This window comes from Typopeltis vanoorti, chromosome 6, assembly GCF_054136105.1.
Source record: "Typopeltis vanoorti isolate ZY-2024b chromosome 6, IOZ_Tvanoo_1.0, whole genome shotgun sequence".
Taxonomy (NCBI): Eukaryota; Metazoa; Arthropoda; class Arachnida; order Uropygi; family Thelyphonidae; genus Typopeltis; species Typopeltis vanoorti.
Genome location: NC_143554.1, coordinates 133,062,723 through 133,087,107, shown reverse-complemented (window position 1 = coordinate 133,087,107; position 24,385 = coordinate 133,062,723). Strand labels below are relative to the sequence as shown.

Genomic DNA, 24,385 nt, shown 5'->3' with positions numbered 1-24,385 from the left:
CAATTTACAAAAAAAAAAAAAAATCTATTTTCTTTTTTTTTTTTTTGTTACAAGAATGCGGTTTAATTTTATGCCAGATTAAATAATGAATAATTGCATTAACTATAATTTCTTTTTTATATTTTTATCCTATTTTTGAATTCCGTGAATATTATTAGATTCCACATTTCGTAACACTTCCAGCTATTGTTATTCTCCCCAAGCAATTCTTCCAAATGTTAAAATTCTCTTTCCTTTTCGTCCTATTTTTTTACCTCTACGGAAGTCTTACGGTACTAACCGGATGTAAGTTCATTAATCACGTGGCAAGGAAGTCGACTAGTTCCACGTGTTGCAAATTGATGTCAGTTTGTAGAGTGCACGAGATAAGAACGAACTGGGAGAGTGAAGCTATTGATTTTAGGTAAATTTTAACAACCTGCGGAATTTGCTTAACTTCGAAAGATGATATGACCTTTAGACAACCTGGGGATTTTACGTCATCCTACAGGTAAATAATTCTAGATTTTATCTTTACATTTATAAAAACAATTGTGTCGGCGAATGCAGTCTCTCGAAAGATCTGTTTGTGCAGTACGAGTCGTTCATATATGTAAAAACTATCGAAAAAAAAATGCATGTACTTTTTTTTCCCCTTTTCTTTTGTACTCATAATTCTGGTGTGCATTTTTGTGATTGCTTATATGACAACACTGATAGCCGCTTTTACCTTTTTCATTGAATTTCTTACCAAAGTTTTCATTTTTCGTATACCGGTTAAACAGCAGGAAAGGCCCAGTGAGCACAATAGGTGTTAATCACAACGCTACCGTTTTGATATTTCCATTTCGTACTCTGCGGTCAAATTTGCGCAGAAAATGCCTAATCGGTGAGCAGCTGTGTGTGTGTGGGGGGGGGAGTGATCGAGGGAAGAAGGAACTTTTCCCTCGATTACGCGTGCTCTTTCTTCGGTATGACTGAATGAACTTGATTGAAATTTCGTATTTGAGATCTTTTACTGAAATTTCTCGCACAGACTCATTTTCAATTTCATTCCGATTTTAATGATACAATCTAGCAACAAAGTTTTGAAATAATACAAGGTAATAACTCTGGTTTGACAGTACAGAAAATTTTAATTTGAATCGAAACATTGATAAAATTTGGCATTACGATTCGAAACAAAAACGAAATAATATTTATGAATAAGAGCCTCCGTAGCTTAGTCAGTATAGAGTCTATACTGACTAAGCGATAAGTGACTATACCAAAGAGCTTCGTCTATACTGAAGCTCTTTGGTAGGAAAGACCTGGATTCGATTCCCGTCAGTGACGTGAGGAACCCTTATCCGGTCTCTTTCGACGAAAGATGAGTTAGCCGGTCTCATACGGAGATTTTTTTTTTTTTTTTCTTCACCCGGAAACTCGGGTTTTTCGTCCCCAGAGCAGGCAAACCGGCCTCGTGAACACACACACGTACTATATCCAGAAATACTGCCTTTTTTTGGGGGGGGGGGACTCAACCGTCTTAGGATGGGTTGGATGAGTAGATATGATGATTTATGAATAAGGGAAATAAATTTTCTATAATGCATATGCAAAGAAGTAAGGAAAATATTAAACAATCATGAAAAAAAAAAGCATGTTTCGATAATAATAATAATAATAATGTTGTCTAGGGACATCGTTCATTTATCACAGCAGTTTCTGTGAATTTGGAAAAATACGTTAGCACCTGTTAGGTTTGTCTTATCCGTCTGTCCGTGCATACGTTCTCCACCTCCACTTATTTCAGAATTTTGAAACCGGACAGATTTTATTAAAATTCAGTGTTTGCAATCCGTACAATTTTTATTCAAGCATTTCCAGTTTTTTTTTTTTTTTTTAAATCGAACCATTTGTTGGGGCACACAAAGGAGGAAATTCCAAATTATATATTGCAATAATTCCACTCTGCTGAATAGAATTTAATGAACTTTGGGATTTAGGATGTACACAGGACGACGTCCTCCACGGAGGTCAATTTTGTTTTCAATCCGATAATTGGTAATCCTAAAATTTTACCAAATTATTTGAAATCGTGTAATAATTCCTAAATCCGCATTGTGGCTGTATAGAATTTACTGATTTGCGTGTGTGTGTGTGTGTGTGTGTGTGTGTGTGTGTGTGTGTGTGTGTCTATGAAAGTTTCACACAAAAAAGTGGTAAACCTATAGTATATTAGTATCGTGGTTAGATATCTGGAATCTTTGCTCTAAAGTGTAGAACCTTTTTAAGCTACTTTCAGTCTGTTCTTCAATATCTGTTTCTTTAAATACATAAAAAATCCATACTACTATGGGATTTGAACACCCACTTGTTGATTGGAGAGCATGGTTACCTAATCAGTTGGCAACTGGACTGGCCCTTTAAAAAATTTTTAAACCGTTTTCAATTTTCTCCGTAAGCAGAACGTTTGTTGTGAATAAATTTATAAGGAAAAAATTAAGTAAATTATAATATCGAAATCATGCAATATTAATGATTTAATAAATATTTCTCAAATGCATCGTCTCTCTAGAACGAAAGTGTTGGATTTCATAAGTTAAAATAGTCTAGAAATTTCCATATTGAAACCTTGGATAATTTCATGATACGACTGTTTCCAGGGTTTATATGTACTCGCCAGTTCTTCAAATTTCTTCACATTAGCTTTGTTATGAGACTCGGAGCATTGTCATGTTCTGTTTTTAGTCTTAAAGGATTTTTTCTGTTGCTCCATAGCCCAGTCGGAAAAACGTTCATCGTTTCCTCTAGTTGAAAATATTTTAGTTCGAATGCCGTGAAGTGTACAAGTTATATTTTCTACATGGTTTCAGTTGAAAAAATTTTGTTTAAATATGCAAATTAAAATGTTTACACTGGTATAAGTGAGATAAATACAATTGCACGGAGTGAGATACTTTTTATTTCAATATGTGCAGTATTTTTGTTGGTAATTTTCGAAAATTTTAGAGCGTCACAGTCGCATGTCATCCATTGCTTGTCTCGACAGCGATGCAGTAAACCGCATAATTAACTCAAGTATTGAACGTTACCAATATTCAGTTAACTCCCCCCACCTTCGCGATAGAAAAAGGTAGAAGATAAAAGGTAAAGAAGTAGATTCTATTTTCCTACACTCCGACAAACAAGTATTTCAGCTTCTAGTTTAAACAAACAAGCATTTTCTGCAAACTAGTGACAAAGTCACATTTTGATAGCATTACTCGTGAAGATGAAAGAGTTAACATTTTTACTATTCCCACATTGCACAAGAGCTACATTCTTAAGCACTCTCCTTTACTATGAAGGAAGATAAATTTGTCACGCTTCGTTTTCTGTGTTCTTATGGGTGCAAATAGGAGATGATACTCTTGGGTATCTCTTATAAATGTTCATACCAACTTCCAGCTTAATAGCATCGAAAAGAATTGTTCTTTGTCAGCAAACCGAGACTGTTTTCATTCACGTCCTCTTGAATGTTTTCATTTTGAGGCGGATGATTCTGGAAAGTAATTTTCTTGTGAATAGCGGGTGTCCTTGAGCTTCGCGTTATTGACAACTGGCCTCCGTGGAGCGAGTGATCCACATTCCTCTCTTGCAACAGTATTAAAGATTAATGGCGAGAATGATGTCACGCACCAAACAAAGCGTACGCAATAATTATCACTTTCTTTCCGGCATTTCAGTTGTTATTTTTATTCTGGAAGTGCGTCAATGATTAGCTGAAACTGTTTTTCTGTGATTGCTCTTGCTGATGCTAACCCACATATTTAATACAACTTTATTGTATATTTTCTCTCTTACTGCCCGAAGTGTATTTATTTATTATAAATGCTGACTGATGAAGGTCAGCAGTCAATGAATTTGGTTACAACCTTTCGTTTTTCCTATCCTAGGAAAAACGAGAGGTCGTAACCAAATTGTGGTATATATCGCTTGTCAATGAATATCATGTTGCTTTGTTCGCTCTACTGAATTTTGCCGTGGTGCTCTACACACCCACGGCATTTGTTATTGCATTTTTGTCCACGAGTAAGTTTGGGCGTCTCCAGATGAAGCTTCAAAAAGAGGCTTTGAAATCAACTGGAAATGTCCAAACTTACTCGCGGACAAAAATGCAGTAACAAATGCCATGCGTGTGTAGAGCACCACGGCAAAGTTCAATGCTGTACAGTGAACAAAGCAACATGATTTTCATCGATCAGCGATATACACCACAATTTGGCGCTACAACTTCTCGTTTTTCCCATCTAGCATGGTAACCTTCATCAGCAGTCAATAAATAAAGATGTTTAAAATTTCAAGGGAAATCCATTTGAACAATTCAACATGTAGTTATATTTCAAATTGAATGTCAAAGGAGTGGGACAAAAATATCGGTGGATTCTATTTATTCAACTATATATATATATATAGTCACTTATAGTCATAGAGCTAACAGTTTTATTTTAAAATTATGGTTAAGAAATCCAAGGGTACTTGAAACTTGTAGGCGCTTAAGGACCTGCTAGAACCACTGATGGTGGTGATGATGAGATAATTTCCATAATTTTTTATATAATTTTGTATCGTTTGAAATCTGTTTTTTCTTCTTCTAAATATAGTCAGATTTAAATTAAAACTGAGCTAGCTCACGATATTAGTAGAAATCTGAAGTGTCCAATTTCAGTAAAATCCGATTAGCAAGTGTAAGGAAATCACATGCCGTTCTGTAAGGCACGATTCTAACCATATTGTACAGTAATATATATTTATTTGCGTGCCTTTTATTATAAGATACGACAGTTTGAAATAAAGTGAGCTACTCTCATTATAAGTCGTGAAGATATTTTTAAATTGAAACTTATTAAGATTGAGGTGATTTAAGGGATAATAATTTATCAAAATATAATTTTTTTACATAAATGAAAAAATATAAAAAAAAATTAAATTACCCTTACCCCACCCACGGTGCAATTTGTACTATAGGTTTACATTTCACGAGTTCGAGTTAGACTTAAATACAGTAAAAAAATTCTTCATTGACTACGCGTTATTCCCGCTTCCTATGCAGGATCCGCGTGTTACTTACGGATATATTTTTGGCTGTAGTAGCGTATGTTCACGGAGCCGATTTGCGCCTGCTTGCGAGATGAAAAACGCCAGATAAACTGGCGGAAAAAACCCTACTGCCAGCGCCCAAGACCGGCTAAATTGGCTGTGGCAGATCCTCAAATTCCTCATGTCTTAGACGGGAATCGAACCTGGGACACTCCTTACCCAGTCATATGGTTTCGAAGCGCAAAGTTACTAGGCTAACCGCGCGGACAAAATACAGTAAAAAATATAGTATAATAATGATACAATACAAGCATTTAAAAGTGATAATATAAACGTTAAAAATGAAATCATATTTAAATGAAAAAAGATTTGAAAAGAAAAAGTATTTTATAACACTATGTATATAACATATATAACATGCAAAACTTGGCAACGGATATCAGTTAATAATTTAAGATTAAGTACTAGCTCTGCTGTTCTGTTTAGTAACTAGAATCTTTTATTTGGGAGCATTAGGTTTAATTGAATAGGCAAGACTTTTTTGGATGTTTACAATGCTGTGTAAAACTTACAAAACAACTTTAAGCGAGAAATTATTATTATTATTATTATTCTAATTATTATTATTATTCTAATTATTATTACATTGCGAATTTGATCTAATGAGCAACAGCGTGAATATGGATATAATTAGTCTCACGAACATGATGGTTATTCTGATAATCAGGACTGAATTTGAATACGGAACTTATAAAGCCTAAAAAAAGGATAGAGAAACAAAAGCAAGTAGGCGGAAGTTATGTTATTGATTAGTAAAAAGTTATTTTCTATACTACCCAAATTTCAATTTAATGATAATTCTGATCTCATTACTGAATCTGTTTGGTGCGATATTAAACTTAACAATTCATTTTTAAGGGTGGCGATTCGTTGCAAAACGATGACAGCTCTGATATTGCTATGAAGGACTTTTTTAATTGGGCTAGCCAAAATAGATATCTAATAATGGAAGACTTCAGTTTCTGTGATGTTGATTGCGCGTAGGATGTTTGGCTCGTAGTGGACTTTTTTTTTAAATGTTAGACGATTTTTTTCCCTCCCCCAACATGTAAATCCACGACCAAGTTATGGAGTCGCTCTAGGTAGTATGATCATGAAATTCTACTGTGGAATATGTGTTATGAATTGACATGATAAAATTCAGATAAAACGTAATTCAGGTGAAAGGTAAAATTAAGGATTTAGGTTTTCCAAGAGAAATTATGGCGATATGTGTCAATTCAAGGGAACTAAATTGGAGCCAAAAGATATTGAGGGATTAAATGTTAGTGATAAATGCGAATTGTTCAAAAAAATTGTGCTTTTAGCTGCCAAAAACATTATACCACTCTAGAAACAATGAAATGGATAACAACCGAATTGATAACTCAACTAACTAAAGGAAGAAAGCTGCTTAAAAAAGGAAAGAGACAACTAATTGACTTCGAGAGGATACCTTTTTAGTTTATCATTTTATATACACTGTACTATGTAGTGTATATATAATTGTAAAAACTTTGTGGCACACTATTAAATGTATATAATGTTCTATATTAAAGCAAATTATGAAAAAGTTTCGACCAGGAAAGTCAAGGGAGGAAATAATGAATTATATTCATATTTAACATCAGAAATCGAAAGTGGAAATTTGCATATTAGAGGACTGTACGGGAAATATTGATCAACCAGAGAACTGCCAACATTTTAAATCAGTTTTTGCATTTGCTTCTACTTAAGAACTAATGTTGATTAATTGTATATGTAACGGTGTTTTAAAGAAAAAAAATTGCAAGTACATAAATTTAAGCAGGCCTGGAGAGGTTTTTCGAAGGCGTCACTTAGTGTAGCTAATATTGCTCATGGTTTGTACGTAGGTATTAGGAGCCTCCGTAGCTCAGTTGGTTTCGACGACGACTTTAGGTTGGAAAGACCTGTGTTTGATTCACTTCTAGGACGAAGAGTCTGTATAAAACGTTTTCATTTGAAGGTGAGTTAGCCAGTCTCATACGGAAAGCTGAGTTTTTCTTTCTCTTGGAAACTCGTTTTTTTTTTTTTTTTTTAAATCTCGGAATGTTGGTGAACTGGTCAGAAGAACAGCACACACACACAGTAACTGACATAATACTATTGGTCATGAAAGGTGTGCGTCCAAATTTTTTAAAATTTTATTTTTCGATTCGAGCAAGGCGGAAGGCTTTACTCGCCACTATGACGACAATAGCAATAGTCTCTAGTTCTACTCTCTAGTATATCGGTCGCATGAACGGAGCACAAAAATAGTTCAAAATGGTGGGTATTATAAATGCACGTACGAAGCAGAGAGTGAATTCCTTACCTTGGAAGATGCGAGTTCGAACGGACATCGGGCCTATAGCCCGATGAAGTCCTCCGATTACCACCTGTTTTACCCTTTGATAGATGAGCTCCAAGTTGAAACACGTTGAAACACGACGAGCTGAAACAAGTTGTTCACGAAGAGCTCCGACTGTTTGCAGATCCCGTGTAAACATTACACGGGATCTGCGAACAGTGACTCACTCAGTGTCTAGATAAGATAAAGACTTTGTTGAAAAATAGCAAAATGTTCACAAAAAATAGAGGATTAATCCATGCTCAAACATTTTTAAAATAAGAGGCATTATTTTCGTACTGCTACTTGTAATTCCAAGGAATGGAATAACTTAAAAAAAAACTATTTACCTAGACATTGTTGTGGGGTCTCATGCTACCAAGCGCGTCCCCAGTTTGCGGATAGGAGAATGGCCTCTGGATACAGAGGTTAGCTGCGAATAAACAGGGAAACCTGTGAATAAGCAGTCGTGGACAATGGGACGGCATCTACCAACAGGAAGTGGTGAGATAGACAGTGGCATGGCTACTCTATAAAAAGCCACACATTTTCACTGACGGGAATGCGACATGGCGAGATGTAGCCGCCATTAAATAAGTTACAGCCCGCTGGAAGTTTCTATTGCTGGACAAGGAAGGTAAGGAGATCCCACCTTGTTCTATTTTTCCCTAATAAGATAGCAGTATGGACTAGCAGTACTAAAAGATAGTAAAGCGCACAATGGCTCAATACTTGTGCACAGCAGGAGAAGAAGCAAGGCTTCCCAGGTCGTAAACCAGCGAAATCCTTGTACATTCATTGGGACGTGGAATGTGAGAACCCTCCTACAAATTGGAACATTTGAAGAGAGAAATGGATAGATTAAAAATAGCCATATTGGAAATTAGTGAAATGATGATGGAATAGAACTGGAGACTTTTGGAGTGTGATTACAGAATCATTTATTCAGGTGATGAGACAGCAAAAAATGAAATCGCGGTGGTTCTCAATAAGGAATGGGGAAGAAGAGTAATCAACTCAGTAAAATGTAGTAGCAGATTGATAATGGTAAACCTAGAAGCAAAACCAACAAATATTATAATAATACAAGCTTAATGCCTACTAGCGACCACAGTGATGATGAAGTTGAGAGGATATATGTAGATATTGAGAATCTAATCAAACTGACCAAGAAGGAGATAATCTTATTGTCATGGGGGATTGGAATGCAGTCATTGGTGAAGGCAAATATGGTAGAGAGGTGGGAAAGTATGGACTTGGATGCCCAAATGAAAGAGGAGATAGACTTTTGGAGTTCTGCCACTAATTCAATCTGATCATTACTAATACCTGATATGATGTACCAAAAAGAAGAAGGTATACTTGGAAAATGCCAGAGGGATATAGGAAGATACCAAATAGATTATATTATGACAATAAATAGATTAAAAATCAAGTAAAATCATGCATAAGTTACCCGGGAGCTGATGTTGACAGTGACCACAATTTGTTTTTATTGAAATGTAATCTGCAATTTAAAAAGCTGTCACAACCAAGGAAAAGGCCCAAATGGAACATACGTAACCTGAAAACAGAGGAAAACCATAGAAACTATAAACAAAAAACTGATGAAAGCATTAAAACGGGAGAGAGGGAAAAGAAAAACATAGAGGAAAAATGGACTCATTTGAAGGATACAATCATCAAGGCTGCCAATGACTGCATAGGATTAAGGAAGAAGCAAATAAAAACATCATGGATCACCCAGGACATTCTAGATCTAATAGATGAAAGAAGAAAATACAAAACCTCCCTAAAGGAAGAAAGAAAAGACAAAGATAAACATATAAAAAATATGATAAATTGAAAGTGTAAAGAAGCAAAAGAACAATGGTATACAGAGAAATATAAAGAAATAGAAGATCTAACAAAGACTGGAAGAATCGATAAATCTTATAACATTATAAAAGGAATAAGCCAGCAAAACATGACAAGTACAATTATCAAAAATAAACAGGGAAACATACTTATAGATAAGGAAGAAATTTCGGAAAGATGGAAGGGGTACTTAGAAGATCTATAGATCTAGATATCAAGGCTATAGAAGATGAAACAAGACTGACTTGATGTGGAAGAAATTGGTCCAACTATATTAAACGATGAATTGTCAGCCAACAAGGCACCAGGCACTGATAACATCCCTTCAGAATTAATAAAATACTCAGGAAACAACTAAGTCATACCTTTTCAAGATCATAAAGGATATTTATGAAACGGGGATCATCCCCAAAGATTTTACACAAAAAAAGACTAACAAAGAAAGTTGAAGAATATGTTGGCAATGACCAGTTTGGATTCAGGAAACAGCAGGGGACAAGAGAAGCAATCCTAGCGCTAAGAACAGTTATTGAAAGAAGATTGGAGAAGAATCAAAATACTCTGATAGTCTTTCTTGACTTGGAGAAAGCCTTCGATAGTATTGACTGGAATGAAATGTTTCACCTCCTAAAAACAATAAAGGTAGATTGGAGAGATAGAAGGCTCATATTTAATCTTTTCAAGCATCAAGAAGCCCTAATAGAAGCAGCCAGCAATACAGCAAAAACTGCAATAGCAAAAATACGTAGAGATATAAGACAGGGGTGCTCTCTTTCACTCATATTGCTTAATCTGTACATTGAAGATGCAATAAATAAACTGAAAGAACTAATAGAAACAGGAATTAAGATAAATGGAATTGATATTAACTGGCTACGGTTTGCGGATGATATAGAAGTTATAGCTGATAACGAAAACAAACTGAAAGCCACCCTAACAAAGATGGAAGAAATATTCACACAGCACAGCCTAAAAATTAATTATAAGAAAACAGAATTATTAAATACGAGTAAAGCAAATCCAATGAAAATAAACCTGAAAATAAATAATAACCTAATACAACAGGTATCCTCTTTTAAATATCTTGGAAATCTTATTATAGAAGATGGAAGAAACCAATTAGATATTAAAGCACGAATAATCCTAGCCAAAAAAGCATTCTATAACAGAAGAAACATTTTTACCAGTAAAGAACTTAGCATCCATCTCAAAAAAAAGGCTAGTGAAAACATACATATGGAGCATTGCATTATATGGTTGTGAGGCTTGGACTCTAACAAAACAAGACATGAAAAAGTTGGAGGCATTTGAACTTTGGTGCTGGAGAAAGATGATGAAAATTAGTTGGACAGAAAAGAAAAGTAATGAAGAAGTTCTAAATATAGTTCATGAAGAGCAGTAATTAATGAAACACATCAATAAGAGAAGAAAAAGCCTAATTGGACACCATTTGAGGCATGGGGGACTGATTACAGAAATAAATGAGGGAACTGTAGAAGGAACGAGGCCACGAGGCAGACCAAGAATTTCATATATAAATAACATAATCATGCTAACTGGCGCAAAGCGTTATGAAGAGATAAAAAGGAAGTCACAAGACAGGATGTTGTGATGTGCTGCTATATTTACCAATCTTCGGATTGATGCACCAAAGAAGAAGAGACATTGTTATTGTCAATATGTGTTACTTGTTGTCGCTGCGATGCTCACAGCGACAGTGTTTGTGAATGTCTTCATTTGAGATGCAGTGTTTGTGAATATCTTTAGATGGAATGGATTTCATCGTATGGAGTTGGGCTTCCCCTCCCCGCTTATTGGAAATCTGCCTTTAAAGAAAAAAAAAAGGTTTGTTCTCTAGAGCAGAAAATCAGACTTATCTAATTAATTCTTAGCCTACTGACGATATTAATGTACTCTAGCGTTACAACTTTTCGTGGTGGGATTCGCATATAAATATTCATACGCAGTACCTTTTATTGGTTTTTACTGTTAAAGGTTACGAGATCATAAAGGACATTTTGCTCTTAAGATGCTGTGTGTTTTGACATCAGTGCTCTGTATGCTTTGCCTCCTTGTATTTTACCTAATACTGCCATACGAGCGGGACGGAAAAGTTCTGATAAACACCTAGAACAAAAATGATATTAAAGCACCTGATATAACTACAAGAAAGAACATACAAGGATATAAGAACATAAGTTACCTTCATAACTCTGCTACTAGTATGTTCTTTCTTGTGGTTTTATCAGTTACTTTAATATAATTTTTGTCTAGGTGTTTATCAGAACTTTCCAACCCCCACCTCGTACAATACAGTATAAGAATTACTAGAAAAATTCCATACCAAATCAACATTATTAACGGGTTGTCTTTCGTTCCATTTCAACATGAATAATCTGAAATTGTAGCATTTATTTATTTCATGATGCAGTTTATTATAGCTGCTACTAAATATTCCATGAGAATCAGTGAGATGGATGAATGGTATGTGTGTGGAATGACTGACCTTCAGAGAGTTGAAGCCTCCAGAAAAGCATACAACAGGACTACATGGCGAGGCCTGATGTGGCACATCACCGAGCATTGGAGTGAGCATACGGCATGCCCAGTGAACATATGGAATATGGAACTAAATATTCAGATGATTCGTAAAATTTCTATTTGCTTTAGGAACTAACCGCGAGTTTCTGGTACAGCGAAGACTACATGTTTTAGATTATATACAGGCAATTTTATAGTTTTTTTTTTTTTTTTTTTTTTTTTTTTTTTTTTTTTTTAATAAATAGTGCAAACCTTTGCAAACAGTGACTTTTTTTGTTCACTGTATGTTAAAAACGACTTACAGTGAAGTCAGAAATGGCTAAGCTCTGATTGTTCTGTTTTTGATTTTTATCACGGGTAAAAGATTATTGTAATAATTTCTGTCCCATCAAATGACACCATATGGTAGTGGAGAATGAACTCATGAGTGGCATAAATATCTGAAAACAGTACACTAATAAAATTTAATTTTAACTTAATTTGTTAATAATGTACATTATCTTAATTGTCAAATTTTAGACATCAAGGTTCCACTTCAGGTGTAGGTCCAAATATTTTATCGATTTTTTTATTTATTTATTTTTATTAATCTACAGCTACAGCTTTGAATACTATTGCAATTAGTATCATGATGCTATTTTATTGATATATCGCGATCTAGCTTATCTCAAGGTTAAGTACATGTATTTAGTTTTATCTGTGTTCATTTTAAGGTTGTTATTGTTAAACCTTTATTTTATTTCGTCATATCTTGGTAACGGGATTTTCCTAAGTCTCAGGTCATCTTCCTTGTATCATTAGCAAAGCATATCATTTTACCAAAGAAGGTGTGTCCACACAAATTGTTAACATATCTTACAAACAGGATAAGACCTTAACACTGAACTCAACTGAGACCACATTTTATTGTTTTTGTTTACTATTAAATTTACTGAAATCAACTGATATTTTTGTTCTATAATTTACATGGGATTTAAACGAATGTCATTAGTAACAACACCTGTAATACCGTGTCTGTACACTTCAGAAAGAGTAAGTAATGATGCATACAGTCGAAATGTCTGTTATATGCATCTTTTTATTCATTATTTTTAAATATTTCAATAATATTTTTCCCATTTAAAAGAGTTTGAAACAATACTGATTATAGGAGTAAAAGGATATGGAGCTTAGGTTATTATTTATTTATTTTTAATTATTATTAAAATCTCAAATGATCGTTGAGAATATCGATAATATTTGATAGCCGTTTATAACTTGGAATTTGATTTTTTTACCACCTTTTAAATAAACGGCAGAACTGAAGAAGCCTTCAGGTGGTCAATAAATTTTCCTTTTTTTAAAAAAAAACATGTTTAATTGCACTTTGGAATTTTAGGACATTTGTATCTTCATATTCATTGCCTCACCTTTTTTTAAAGTTCTTTCCCTCACACTGCAACTTTTATTTTTTTTTATACGACTCTCACCCACAAAAGTTAAAAACCTATATTACATTAATATCGTGGTTGTAGTGAAGGTTTTAATTTTTTATATATTTATTTCTTTGTTCCATGATTTGAATATCCTCTAGAGACCAAACATGAACCTTTTTCAAGGCACTTTAGGCCTGCGGTGTTACATCGGGCGATGAAATTCGTCTCCCATCTAAGGACGTTTACCAACATTCATTACCACTAATATATTCGAATCGTTCTGTCCTCATTATAATTTAGTATCCTTTTATACTAATTGGAGCCATTCCCGAAACTCTGAAATACGACTAGTCGCACTAACCAATTTCATGACAGGATAACCATCACATAAATATAATTTCTGCAAAAGGATGTGTGGGATGTAATTATTTTTAAGTATCTATGTTAATTGTGTTGCCATTTCTTATTTCACGTGTTTTTATTATTTGGTAATGATGATAATAATAATTATCAGCATCATCAACTCCACACAACGAAAGGTCTCAATACCTAAAACACGACAGTGCTGTGTATGGGTAAGTGATCAGAGAGAGAGAGAGAGAGAAGAAAGAAGTCTGTTAATCTGTTTCTTAACGAGTCGCGGGTTGTATACGTTAGGGGAAAATGGTATGTGGAAGACTTTCACAAAGGCTAAAGGTATATGGAAGGAAGTAATAGGGCGAAAACTTTGTTGTATGAGTCTGGAGTTAAACGGTATATGGATATTGACCAGCAACTGCCGGTGTTTATTCATAATTAGAGGAAAGAAGGGGACTAGGGGAGCCTCCGTAGATCAGTCAGTATAGACGAAGCCCTTTGGGCGGAAAGACCTGGATTCGATTCCCGTCAGTGTTGTAAGGAACCTTTATCTGTTCTCTTTCGACTAAAGGTGAGTTAGCCGGTCTCATACGGGGGTAGGGGTTTTTTTTCATCCGGAAACGCGGGTTTTTTCGTCCCCAGAACAGAAAAACCGGCCCCATGAACACACATGGATTACAGTCATGAATACGTCCCAGCCATATGCCGGTCCCGAGCCCGGATAAAATTTGGGGGGGGGGGAAGCATTGGTGAACTACCCTGTAAAAATCTCACCAGGAATAATTTGTGAGCAATGCCTACAAAGTCACCTATGGTCGGAAACGATTTATAGGGAAAATCAGATCAGGGAACTAGTGAGGCTGGAGTGGCATCCATGAAAATACCTACAGAAAAGTCAATGTAGAGATCGAGCACGTTTGGGAAAGCGATTGGAGGGGGTCATTTTTAAGCCAGTGGCTCTCTTCTGGGGTTACAATCTAGAATTCTGATGCAGGTTTTTGGGATACAACACTCCATGTGAGCAATATTCCAAGGTTAGGAGGATTTGGGATTTATAAGGTGTTAGGAGTTGAGCAGAAGAGAAGTAAGGTTTAGAGCGAAAAAGAACACCAAGCTTTTTTTGGAGCCTGTTTATATGTTTATGACAGAACGGGCTAGATGTGAAAGTCAGTCAAAGAAGTTAAAACCGATTTTAGCTGGCCGGCGGTGTGTTATAAAAAATGAAGAGAAAGAGGCATGGTCTTTATTCCGGGAAATAATACTGGATTAGATTTTTATAGCATTAAAAATCACTAAATTATCTTTGCCCCATTTGGGCTAGAAGATCGGTATAAACACGAAAGGCATTGCCTGTAGCCAGAAGTCTTAAACCTTGAGTCATCTAAGCAGTACTTGGATGACCGAAGCTTCAAGATCTTCTATGGTTATTGCCTTAAACTCGCAAGCAAAGTAATGAATAAGATTGAATTTTTTTTTAAGAGAAGATCATTGATGTATAGGAGAAAGAATATAGGTGAAAGCACAGAGCCTTGGGGTTCTCCTGCATTGATGAAAAAATTAGATGAGAAGGAATCATCCATTATGACATGCAATAAACCACTAGAGAGAAACTGACAATCTATTTCCAAAGGATAGGAGGGAAATAATAAGATGGTAGCTTTGAAAAAAGGTCAGTCGTGATGCCAGACTCGATGAAGTCTCTTGTAAATATCAAGTGAGACCACATGAGATTCTCCAGATCGTGCCATGCCCTGTGTAAGGTTAGTGAGGCGTTCTGTTGAACGAGAATGGCAAAATTTCTCTACCTAAAGAACCATCGGAGATCATTTAACCGATGGTTCTATAGGTAGAAAAGAAACTGGTTGTTGATAACCCTATCACTTTGAGGTTATTGAGCTGAAGGCAGTGGGGACAATAGTTAGATGACTGACTTTTATCCTTCCTTTTAGGAATAGAGCTAAAAAGCTCTATTCCTAAAAGGAAGGATAAAAGCTGGAAGCTAGCTTTTAGGAATAGAGCTAAAAGCTAGCTTCCAATCTGTTAGATAGATTTCAGATGAGTAGGACAACTTGTACAGGTGATACAGGATGGGCATTAATTCTGGATGACAAGCTTTAATGCACCTGGAGAGATACCATCTAGGCGAAAGAGTTATCAGTATCAAGGCTACTAAGTTTTTTTATGATGTGCTCTCGAAAAATCAGACGAGGTATGCTCAGAGGGGCTTATGGAACAGAAGGGGAGATTTGCCTTGGTCGTTTAAACAAGATTTGAAGAGACTTGTGCCAAGAGGTCTGATTAGGAGATGTTACCATTGTTCCACCAGGATGAGAGAGAGAGAGAGAGAGAGAGAAAGGTGGAAACAGTAAGGCACAAGTTTTATCCAACAGGCAAGGTCCCTTGCCGAGGCTACTGAACAGAACATTTTTGACAGCTTTAGATTTTGTTGATTTTGGTTATTTTATTGGAAAACCAAGGCTTGAATGACAGTTGAATATTTTGAGTGGAATAGAAAACTTATCCCAGAATGGCAGCAAGAATAATTTCAGTTATTAGATCAGAGCAATTGCATGGATTGGGAGAGAGCAGTAACCTAAGCAATAACCATAATTATACTATATCATCCCAATTGGTACCATTTTGGTGGTTGCTTAGGATAAGAGGCTGAGATTAGTTAAGAGGACGATTTTTTTTTTCAAAAAAAAAAAAAAAGAAATGGACAGTGGTGAGTTGCCGAAAGGATATTTGTTTTAGATAATTACTGATAGCAAATAATTCAACTTCTCTTCCTGCTTGGTTTATAAACTAAAAGAAAGAGAGTCAGTCAGAATTGTGGAATTAGGAAGATTAATCCACTGTGTTATTAGAATGTATGGTGATCAGCTTTGTGAACAAGTTAATCCAAGAGAAAGAATTTATACACATAGCAAAATTCTTTCTACTCATTAATATAAATAACTGGAGATAATTTGAAATTCCGAATAGATGTGCATGTATTAAGAATCGCGTATCTTTTCCCTTCGTGGAATTATTTATAGAATCTTGACGTTAGGTAGTTAATTTGAAATTATAAGTACAGTTAAGAAAATTCATAATTTAATCTAGTTATACAAGGGAAAAATATTTGATTTAAATTACATAATTACCGTATATGTCTATCAAATGTAATTATAAAATGAGAAAACGTTATTTTTTAAAATTTAATTTGATAGTTGTTTGTCCACCAAGTTCAGAATTATTTCGATGCAAGCAGCATTCATCATAGTAAAAACTCGTTCAGTTTTTTTATTTTTTTTTTATTTGACAACTCGTATATTCTTTCGAGGTCTTTCGCATATAATATACAATGAAGGGAAGAACGTAGTGTTAAAAGTAAAAATGCATTGCAAAAACAAGAAAAGAGTCAAACATAAATAAATGCATTTGGATTAAGTATATCGACAACAACACCAAAATTCGAGAACAATTAAAAACAAATCACATGTTCACATTGTTCCCAATAGTACTAATAGTACATGGGGGTCTAATAAAAGCCTTGTACAGTGAAATGATGTACAGTAATCCTACAGTTTTTGCTATAAGAGCAATAGCGATTAATAATAGAAATTTATTAATTTTCTGACAAAAGCCTCTTTACTATAAATGTTTTCGTTTGCATTTCTTTCGCCCAGGAAACGTCAACATTAATCAACGACATTGGCAGAAGACGCAAATAGTGTCAATCTTCCACCAAAAAACATCCACTACATTACTCGCTAAGCCGATAACAAGATTGCATTTTTACCCTCGTTCTCAGAATGAATGCATGCATGGAAAGACCTAACTCAGTTTTTTTTTTTTTTTTTTTTGTAAAGCTTTGCTTTGTGCGTTTTAAATAAACAAACGCACACCTGAGCAAACAGAATTGTTAGATAATCGGATTAAACGTCACCTTCGCGTTCATTTAATATTATTCCCAAAGAGACGAAAAAAAATATATATATATATTTATAATCTGCGAGACAAGCAAACGACCAATGTATAAATAATGCAGTTCGTGCGATAATAAATTCAAGTAATGTTGCTAACTACTAAGTCGGCTTTATAATCTAGTTTAATGCAACGTAAAGGAAACTGTGCAATAGAATTTTTACCCCTTTAAGTTTTTCGGCAATTCATATTAATGACGGGCGACAGTTCTTTCCAAGCAGTGTATATTCTCCAAGAATATACAAGAATTTACCAAGAATCGTACAAGAATTTACCAAGAATCGTACAAGAATTATATATACACCATGTATGTGAAAGATACCAAGTAATTTTATAAACTTGGTTTTAATCCTTTTTCCCAAGTAAGTAAACAGACTGGTAAGTCAAATTTGCGCCTGAAGTATTTTCAGGTCTGAGGCAACTTGTCGTAAAGGTGGAGTAAGCTCTGATCACTTTTCCTTAGTATCTTCCATAATGTAAAGCACATCTCCTTGCGGACATGTATGATGCTATGAGACCTAGGAGACTATGGATTGATTATATATATCTGCTTACCACCTACCTCGAATTATATGATACCTACCTGGAATCTTTTCAACTACCAATATTTCGAGCCATTTTCTGTCTTCCCGTAATACATCATTAGGTAGACTGCATCGCAAAAAAAGTATTTATTTTTGAAACTGAGCAATGTCACACGCGAAATTGCAAAATACTCATTAAATTTTTCTGCAATCACAACAATCAGATCATTCCGAATTGTTCCCATGGAGTTGATTATCCATAACTCATTTCTTTTTTATTTTCCGTGTTACATGTCCATGAAAGCTTTTAGGGTTAATATTAGCATTCCTTGCTAGCTAGACAAAATGCATAGTTTGCTTGACAGTCTAATTAATACTTTAATTTCCACTAGTTGTCACTTATATCTGTCATGACTTATTTATCAGACATACACTCTTTCCATCCTTTGAGGACATAATTCTTCAGCCATCTGATTCCAGGTTAATTATGAATGTTACTTTTAGGGATAAATACGTAGACATTAAATTATGCAAGACATTCCTTAGTGTTATCCATTTTGCATCAGTGAGAGATATTAATATCTCTCAGTTAGTACTTCTTAATTCTCTTATCATACTTCAAAATTAGCTTCCTTGAAATCTATCTCTGATTCTTTCTAATTAGCACTTCTCTTCTTTGTCTTATTTCCTCTTTTAAGATACAATTATTACTGTCGCAAGTTTTAGGCTATTAATATGGTTTATTACTAATTTCCCTATTGTTATGAAGTCCAAGATTCTATCTTTCTCTAGTAGGTTAACCTATACTTGCTTCAGATAACTACTTGCTCCAAAACTGTATCACCTGTTGTATTATCAGCTCTTTCATTCTCTCCATAATCAGTATTTCCCATATTAACATCCGCATTAAGTAAGAAAGGAAAGTATTGCTACTTCATTTTCTTCTCCTTATCTCTTTAAGTAACCTGTTAATGATAATATTATCAATACTTTCTCCACTATAGCCACACTCTCACTTTCATCTATATAATCTACATTCTTATTAAGCCTCGAATTCATGTCCTGAATAGAACTTTAATATATCATCCATCTCGTAGTCTAAATCTTCTCTGATAAATAAGCACTAACATTATAATTACCCTTGTGCACTTCAGTATCATGAACGTTATCGTTAAGCTAATACTCAGAAACCCCGTACCCCGCTTAATTTCTCCAATTAATAATTAAAATCACACGAACTCATTCCTTGAGCTTAATGAATCAGGTATATTATGAACTTAATACCATTCAGAGTACATTTTAATTTCGACTTTCCACTTCTGTTAATGTAAACTTTTTTGGTATTATTGCTTGAAATTATCTAGGTGATCATAAATTTCCTTCTATGTCATTTATAAATCTTTTAAAAACATAACAGATTTCATACCTTGCTGAATCCAATGAATCCGTATTTAAATGGATGCTATCGCTATCCAATTACCAATTATTAAAAAATTAGTCCTATAAATTAATAAAGCTATATATATATATCCTCCTATTACCTCCTATTTGATATATATATATATATATATATATTTATATATATATATATATATCAAAGTCAGACTGAAGTGATCTAGCTTCTCTTAACCAAAACAATCAAGTTGAGAATTTAAATATTATTATTATTATTATTATTATTATTATTCGTGACACGTGAGATCGTGAGATGAGATGAGATGTATTTTCTCAGCTTCGAGGATGAAAGCTGCTGAGAAAATACATCTCATCTCATCTCATCCAAGATAAAAAAAAATAATTAAATAAATAAATAAATAATATAAATGTATCATATGTAATGAAATGCATGTAATGTACGTCACATGTATTTTATCACATGTAAACAAATGTATGAAATGTTGTATCATATGTAATGATAAGTATGTAATGTATGTATCATATGTTAGAAATTATTATAATTATTATTGCAAAAAAATATTATTATTATTATCATAATATATGAATGTATCAAATGTAAAGAAATGTATGTAATGTTGTATCATACGTAAACAAATGTAAGTAATGTTTAAAAAAAAAAATATTCGTGACACCTCCAAGGAGTTCGAAGACTCATCGCGGGAGGACACCTACTGTACAACTCTCCGTCTCCACCACTACCGAACCGCTACTACCAATCAACTACATTAGCACCATCTTCCGTTCACAACCACCACAAGTATTTTTTGTCTGAAAATTGCAAATTAATTAAGCTTTAATATAAATTAAGGCAAATAATGTAGCAAATCACCCACTGTTATTACAGGAATGATTAGGACTAAAATACGAGTACTACTCCATTTCAAAGTTGAATGTTATTGATTCCTCACTTTTATTCATGCAAGTAAAGAGCCAGCCAAATGTGAAGTGTTACATACAGTTAATCAAAAAAAAATCCAGTGCTTTAAAAATAACGAAAAAGTCTCTAAAGATTCGTTCTTCTCTTCCATGGTTATATCGTACAATTCGTTTTGATTAAATCTCAAATATACTTGTTTCTTATTCCTTTTTGTTATCTAGAGAATTTCAGCCTAATAGAATTAAAATGAAGAGAATAAGGGGTGGGGAAAATTACACGGAGATCGCGTCCTTTGCAGATCATTTTGCAGTTGCATCGTTCAACCCATTTCGGTCAAATTTGGAATACAGTCGATTCTGACGTTTTTCCGTATGAAAATTTCTGAGAGAGAGAGAGAGAGAGAGGAAAATGGTGAGATTATGGAAGAAGAAGAAGAAGAAAGTAAAACGCTCTGGATACCTTTTTAAGTCACTTCGTTCACCCCGGCTCTTTTGGCACTCCAAAATACTGTTGCCAGGACCATGTAGTACTTTGTTCTTTAATTGGGTTCGAATCTGTCTCGTGCGTCAGGTCTGGTAATTTGATATGTTATTATAACTAAATGACCTGTGATACGTGAACAATTATTGCAGTGAGGAGGAACGACATGCGTCCATTTGTTGAAAAGGACGAGATGAATCGCGTGGTGAAAGCTGAAGATAAACAAAGATTCGTCGCGAACTCGAAGGAATTTGAAGCATACTTAACAGGCAAAATATATTTAATTACTCTATATTACAACAAATAAGTTCATCAGAAAATTTCGATTTCACACTTATATATATTAACGTTTCCCACTAAATTCAACAGATTCGTAAGTGTAACCATTCAATTTGATTATTATGATGAAAAGGATGGACGTATATATATCCGCCTAGAAATTAATTATTACTGGCGTGTCACAATTTTTGTTATGTAAGTGTGCATACTTTGCGACTTGCAGTATTAGGAAAACACGAATTAATAAAATAGAACCTGATCAGAAAAAAGTCCGTAAAGATATCACGAAAGAGATATGGATAAATAGAAAATATAACTCCAGATAAAATGAAGGAACACGGATCGATGCATTTCCCAAGGTTATTACAATTTGCACTAATTGCGAAAAATGAATGACAACATGTTACAAGCGATTAACACGGAATTAGCTTTGTTATTATGCTTTTGGATAGAGTTTGAACAGAATGATTACAAAGCAGTCTTCAGATGTGGGTATGATGTTATTGCCTGAAGTCGTATGGAAGATTAATGGGTCGGAATGAAATATTCCCCAATTGCGTTGCTATATTGCAGCAAGCTTCTAGAAATCATGTGGGCGTACTTGGTAGTTTGTTTAGTGTTCTATTTTGTTTAATAAATTACGCGATATGCTGGCGCATTACGAAATGTTTTTAAATTATAACATACTAGCTTATAACCGTTGTTCCTATAAAATGTCCGCCATTACGACACGTATTTCAAATGATAGTTTTTCTTTCATATCCATCATTTATATGATGGATATGAAAGAATTGCTTTTCATTTATGATACTGTATATTAGTTCCACGAGTCGTTCTTTATATAAAAATTTCCTAATACAAGTCATTATTTTAATGGGAAAATAGGTAATTTATTCCTCCAACTTTTTTTAAACTCTAGATATTTTCGTCCCATCAAAAATTTGTACTTTTAATAATTTATAAATTAAATTTAAAATGAAATAGGACACAGTATGTTGTATATATGTATTGAAAATTTAATAAATACAGTACAGGACATTCGAGTAAGTGATTAAAAATTAGATCACTGCAATATACAGTATCGGTAAGATAATGTAAATCGCAGGGGCTGCGGCTCGTGCATAGGCACTACGGAACTGCAGCACCCCCAATTTTTCTCGATATATAAATTTATATATTAATTTATTTATATTTGCTTGTAATATTTAATTTTATCATCAACAATCCCATACAATTCTCTTCTTTTGTATAAAAATAATAAAAATCCACCTTGTAGCACTTAGGAGGGCGAAGGGCGCTAACAGCACTATGTTTACCAGTGTCATATTGCTACGCGCGCAAACATATGCATGTCATAGTGAGATGCGAGCTATTGGCGTAATGCGGCATTGTCCCTCGCTTAGTTCCACTGTTGTTTATATGCAGTTTGCGCCAGTAGTAGAGTGTTCGTAGTGCTTATCGTGTTTACTCCGTTTCTTAAATATTTGGACATTACAATTAAAGACATAACATTTGTTATAGTTTTTATTTTAGAACATTATTGGGATTAGTGACAATTTATGACCTCAGAATTTTTAAGTAATTTTGATTATACTAAACTGTATAATTTTATCGATAATAAACAATATTTTTCCATGAAACAAAACAAGAAGAATATATTTTATTTTTAAGTAATTTTGAATTATACCAAACTGTATAATTTTATCGATAATAAACAATATTTTTTCATGTTTATTTTTTTTAAATTTTTTTCCATAATTTAGATATTTTATCCAGACACGTATGCACTGTACTTAGTATACAGTATTTCGAAAGTCGCAGCACCCCCACGATTTCAAGACACGAGCTGCCACTGCTTAAACGATATTATAACGATATTGAATTTATTATAAAAACGATTGCTCATCGTATAATTATTAAATAATAATAATAATAATAATAATAATAATAATAATAATAATAATAATAATGCGATACATATCTCAAGACTAAAACAATTATTAGACAGTATCATAATAATAATATATAACATATATATATATATATATATATATATATATATATATATATATATATATATATATATATATATATATATATATATATATATATATATGTGTGTGTGTGTGTGTGTGTGTGTTACGGTTAAAGTGATAAATCCGGTTATTATTAATAATTACCGGTTAAAGTGAATAATTTACGAGAATTAATCACTTTAACCGGTTAAAGTGAATAATTCCTAGAGGAGTCTGGTAAATGTAATAAAAACACGTTTATAGGTTTTGTATATAGGTTTTCATTCTCAATAGACATTAGGTTAGGTTAGTTTATAATGAAAAAAGTAAGGAAATTACTTCTTTTGCACTCAATGAAATCAAAAATCAGAAATCATTATAACCAATAAAGGTTAGGTTAGTTTATAATGAAAAAGTAAGGAAAGTACTTATTTTGCACTCAATGAAATCAGAAATCATTATAAACTAACCTAACCTAAACTAACGTAACCTAAACTTACCTGGATGTCGCATGTCGAACCAGAGTGTAGTCGTAGTTTGTCGTGGGCAGATAAAAAATAAACGTTGTTGTGGACCGAGCTTAATGATTGCGGGCAGATAAATGGGGATAACAAATAAAAGTTGTTGTGGGCAGATAAATGAGGATAATAGATAAATCAGAGAGGAACTGATCAGTGTTTTTCTCCATTGATGAGGAAAGAGGTACAGCAACGACGTTTATCTATAATCCCCATTCATCTACCCACAGCAACTTTTATTTGTTATCCCCATTTATCTGCCCGCAATCATTAAGCTCGGAGACAACAACGTTTATCGTTCATCCCCATTAATCTGCCCACGACAAACTACGACTACACTCTGGTTCGACATCCAGGTTAGTTTAAGTTAGGTTAGTTTATAATGATTTCCAACAGATAAAGGTTAGGTTAGGTTAGTTTATAATGATTTCTGATTTCATTGAGTGCAAAAGAAGTAATTTCCTTACTTTTTTCATTATATACTAACCTAACCAAGCTGTTATAATTTCTATTGAGAATGAAAACCTATATACAAAACCTATAAACATATTTTTATTACATTTACCAGACACCTCTAGGAATTATTCGCTTTAACTGGTAATTATTATTAATAACCAGTAATTATTAATAATAACCGGATTTATCACTTTCACCGTAACATAA

General features: G+C 33.9%; 1 protein-coding gene across 1 annotated transcript in view; it reads left to right on the top strand.

Moving 5' to 3' along the window:
- The first annotated feature begins 270 nt into the window (after positions 1-270).
- The window catches only part of Rab3-GEF (Rab3 GDP-GTP exchange factor), a 1,186,669-nt gene continuing 1,162,554 nt past the window's right edge, over positions 271-24,385 (top strand). The window contains exon 1 of the mRNA XM_090394443.1: positions 271-490. The gene's annotated coding sequence lies outside the window, so the exon portion shown is untranslated. The remainder of the gene's footprint in view (positions 491-24,385) is intronic.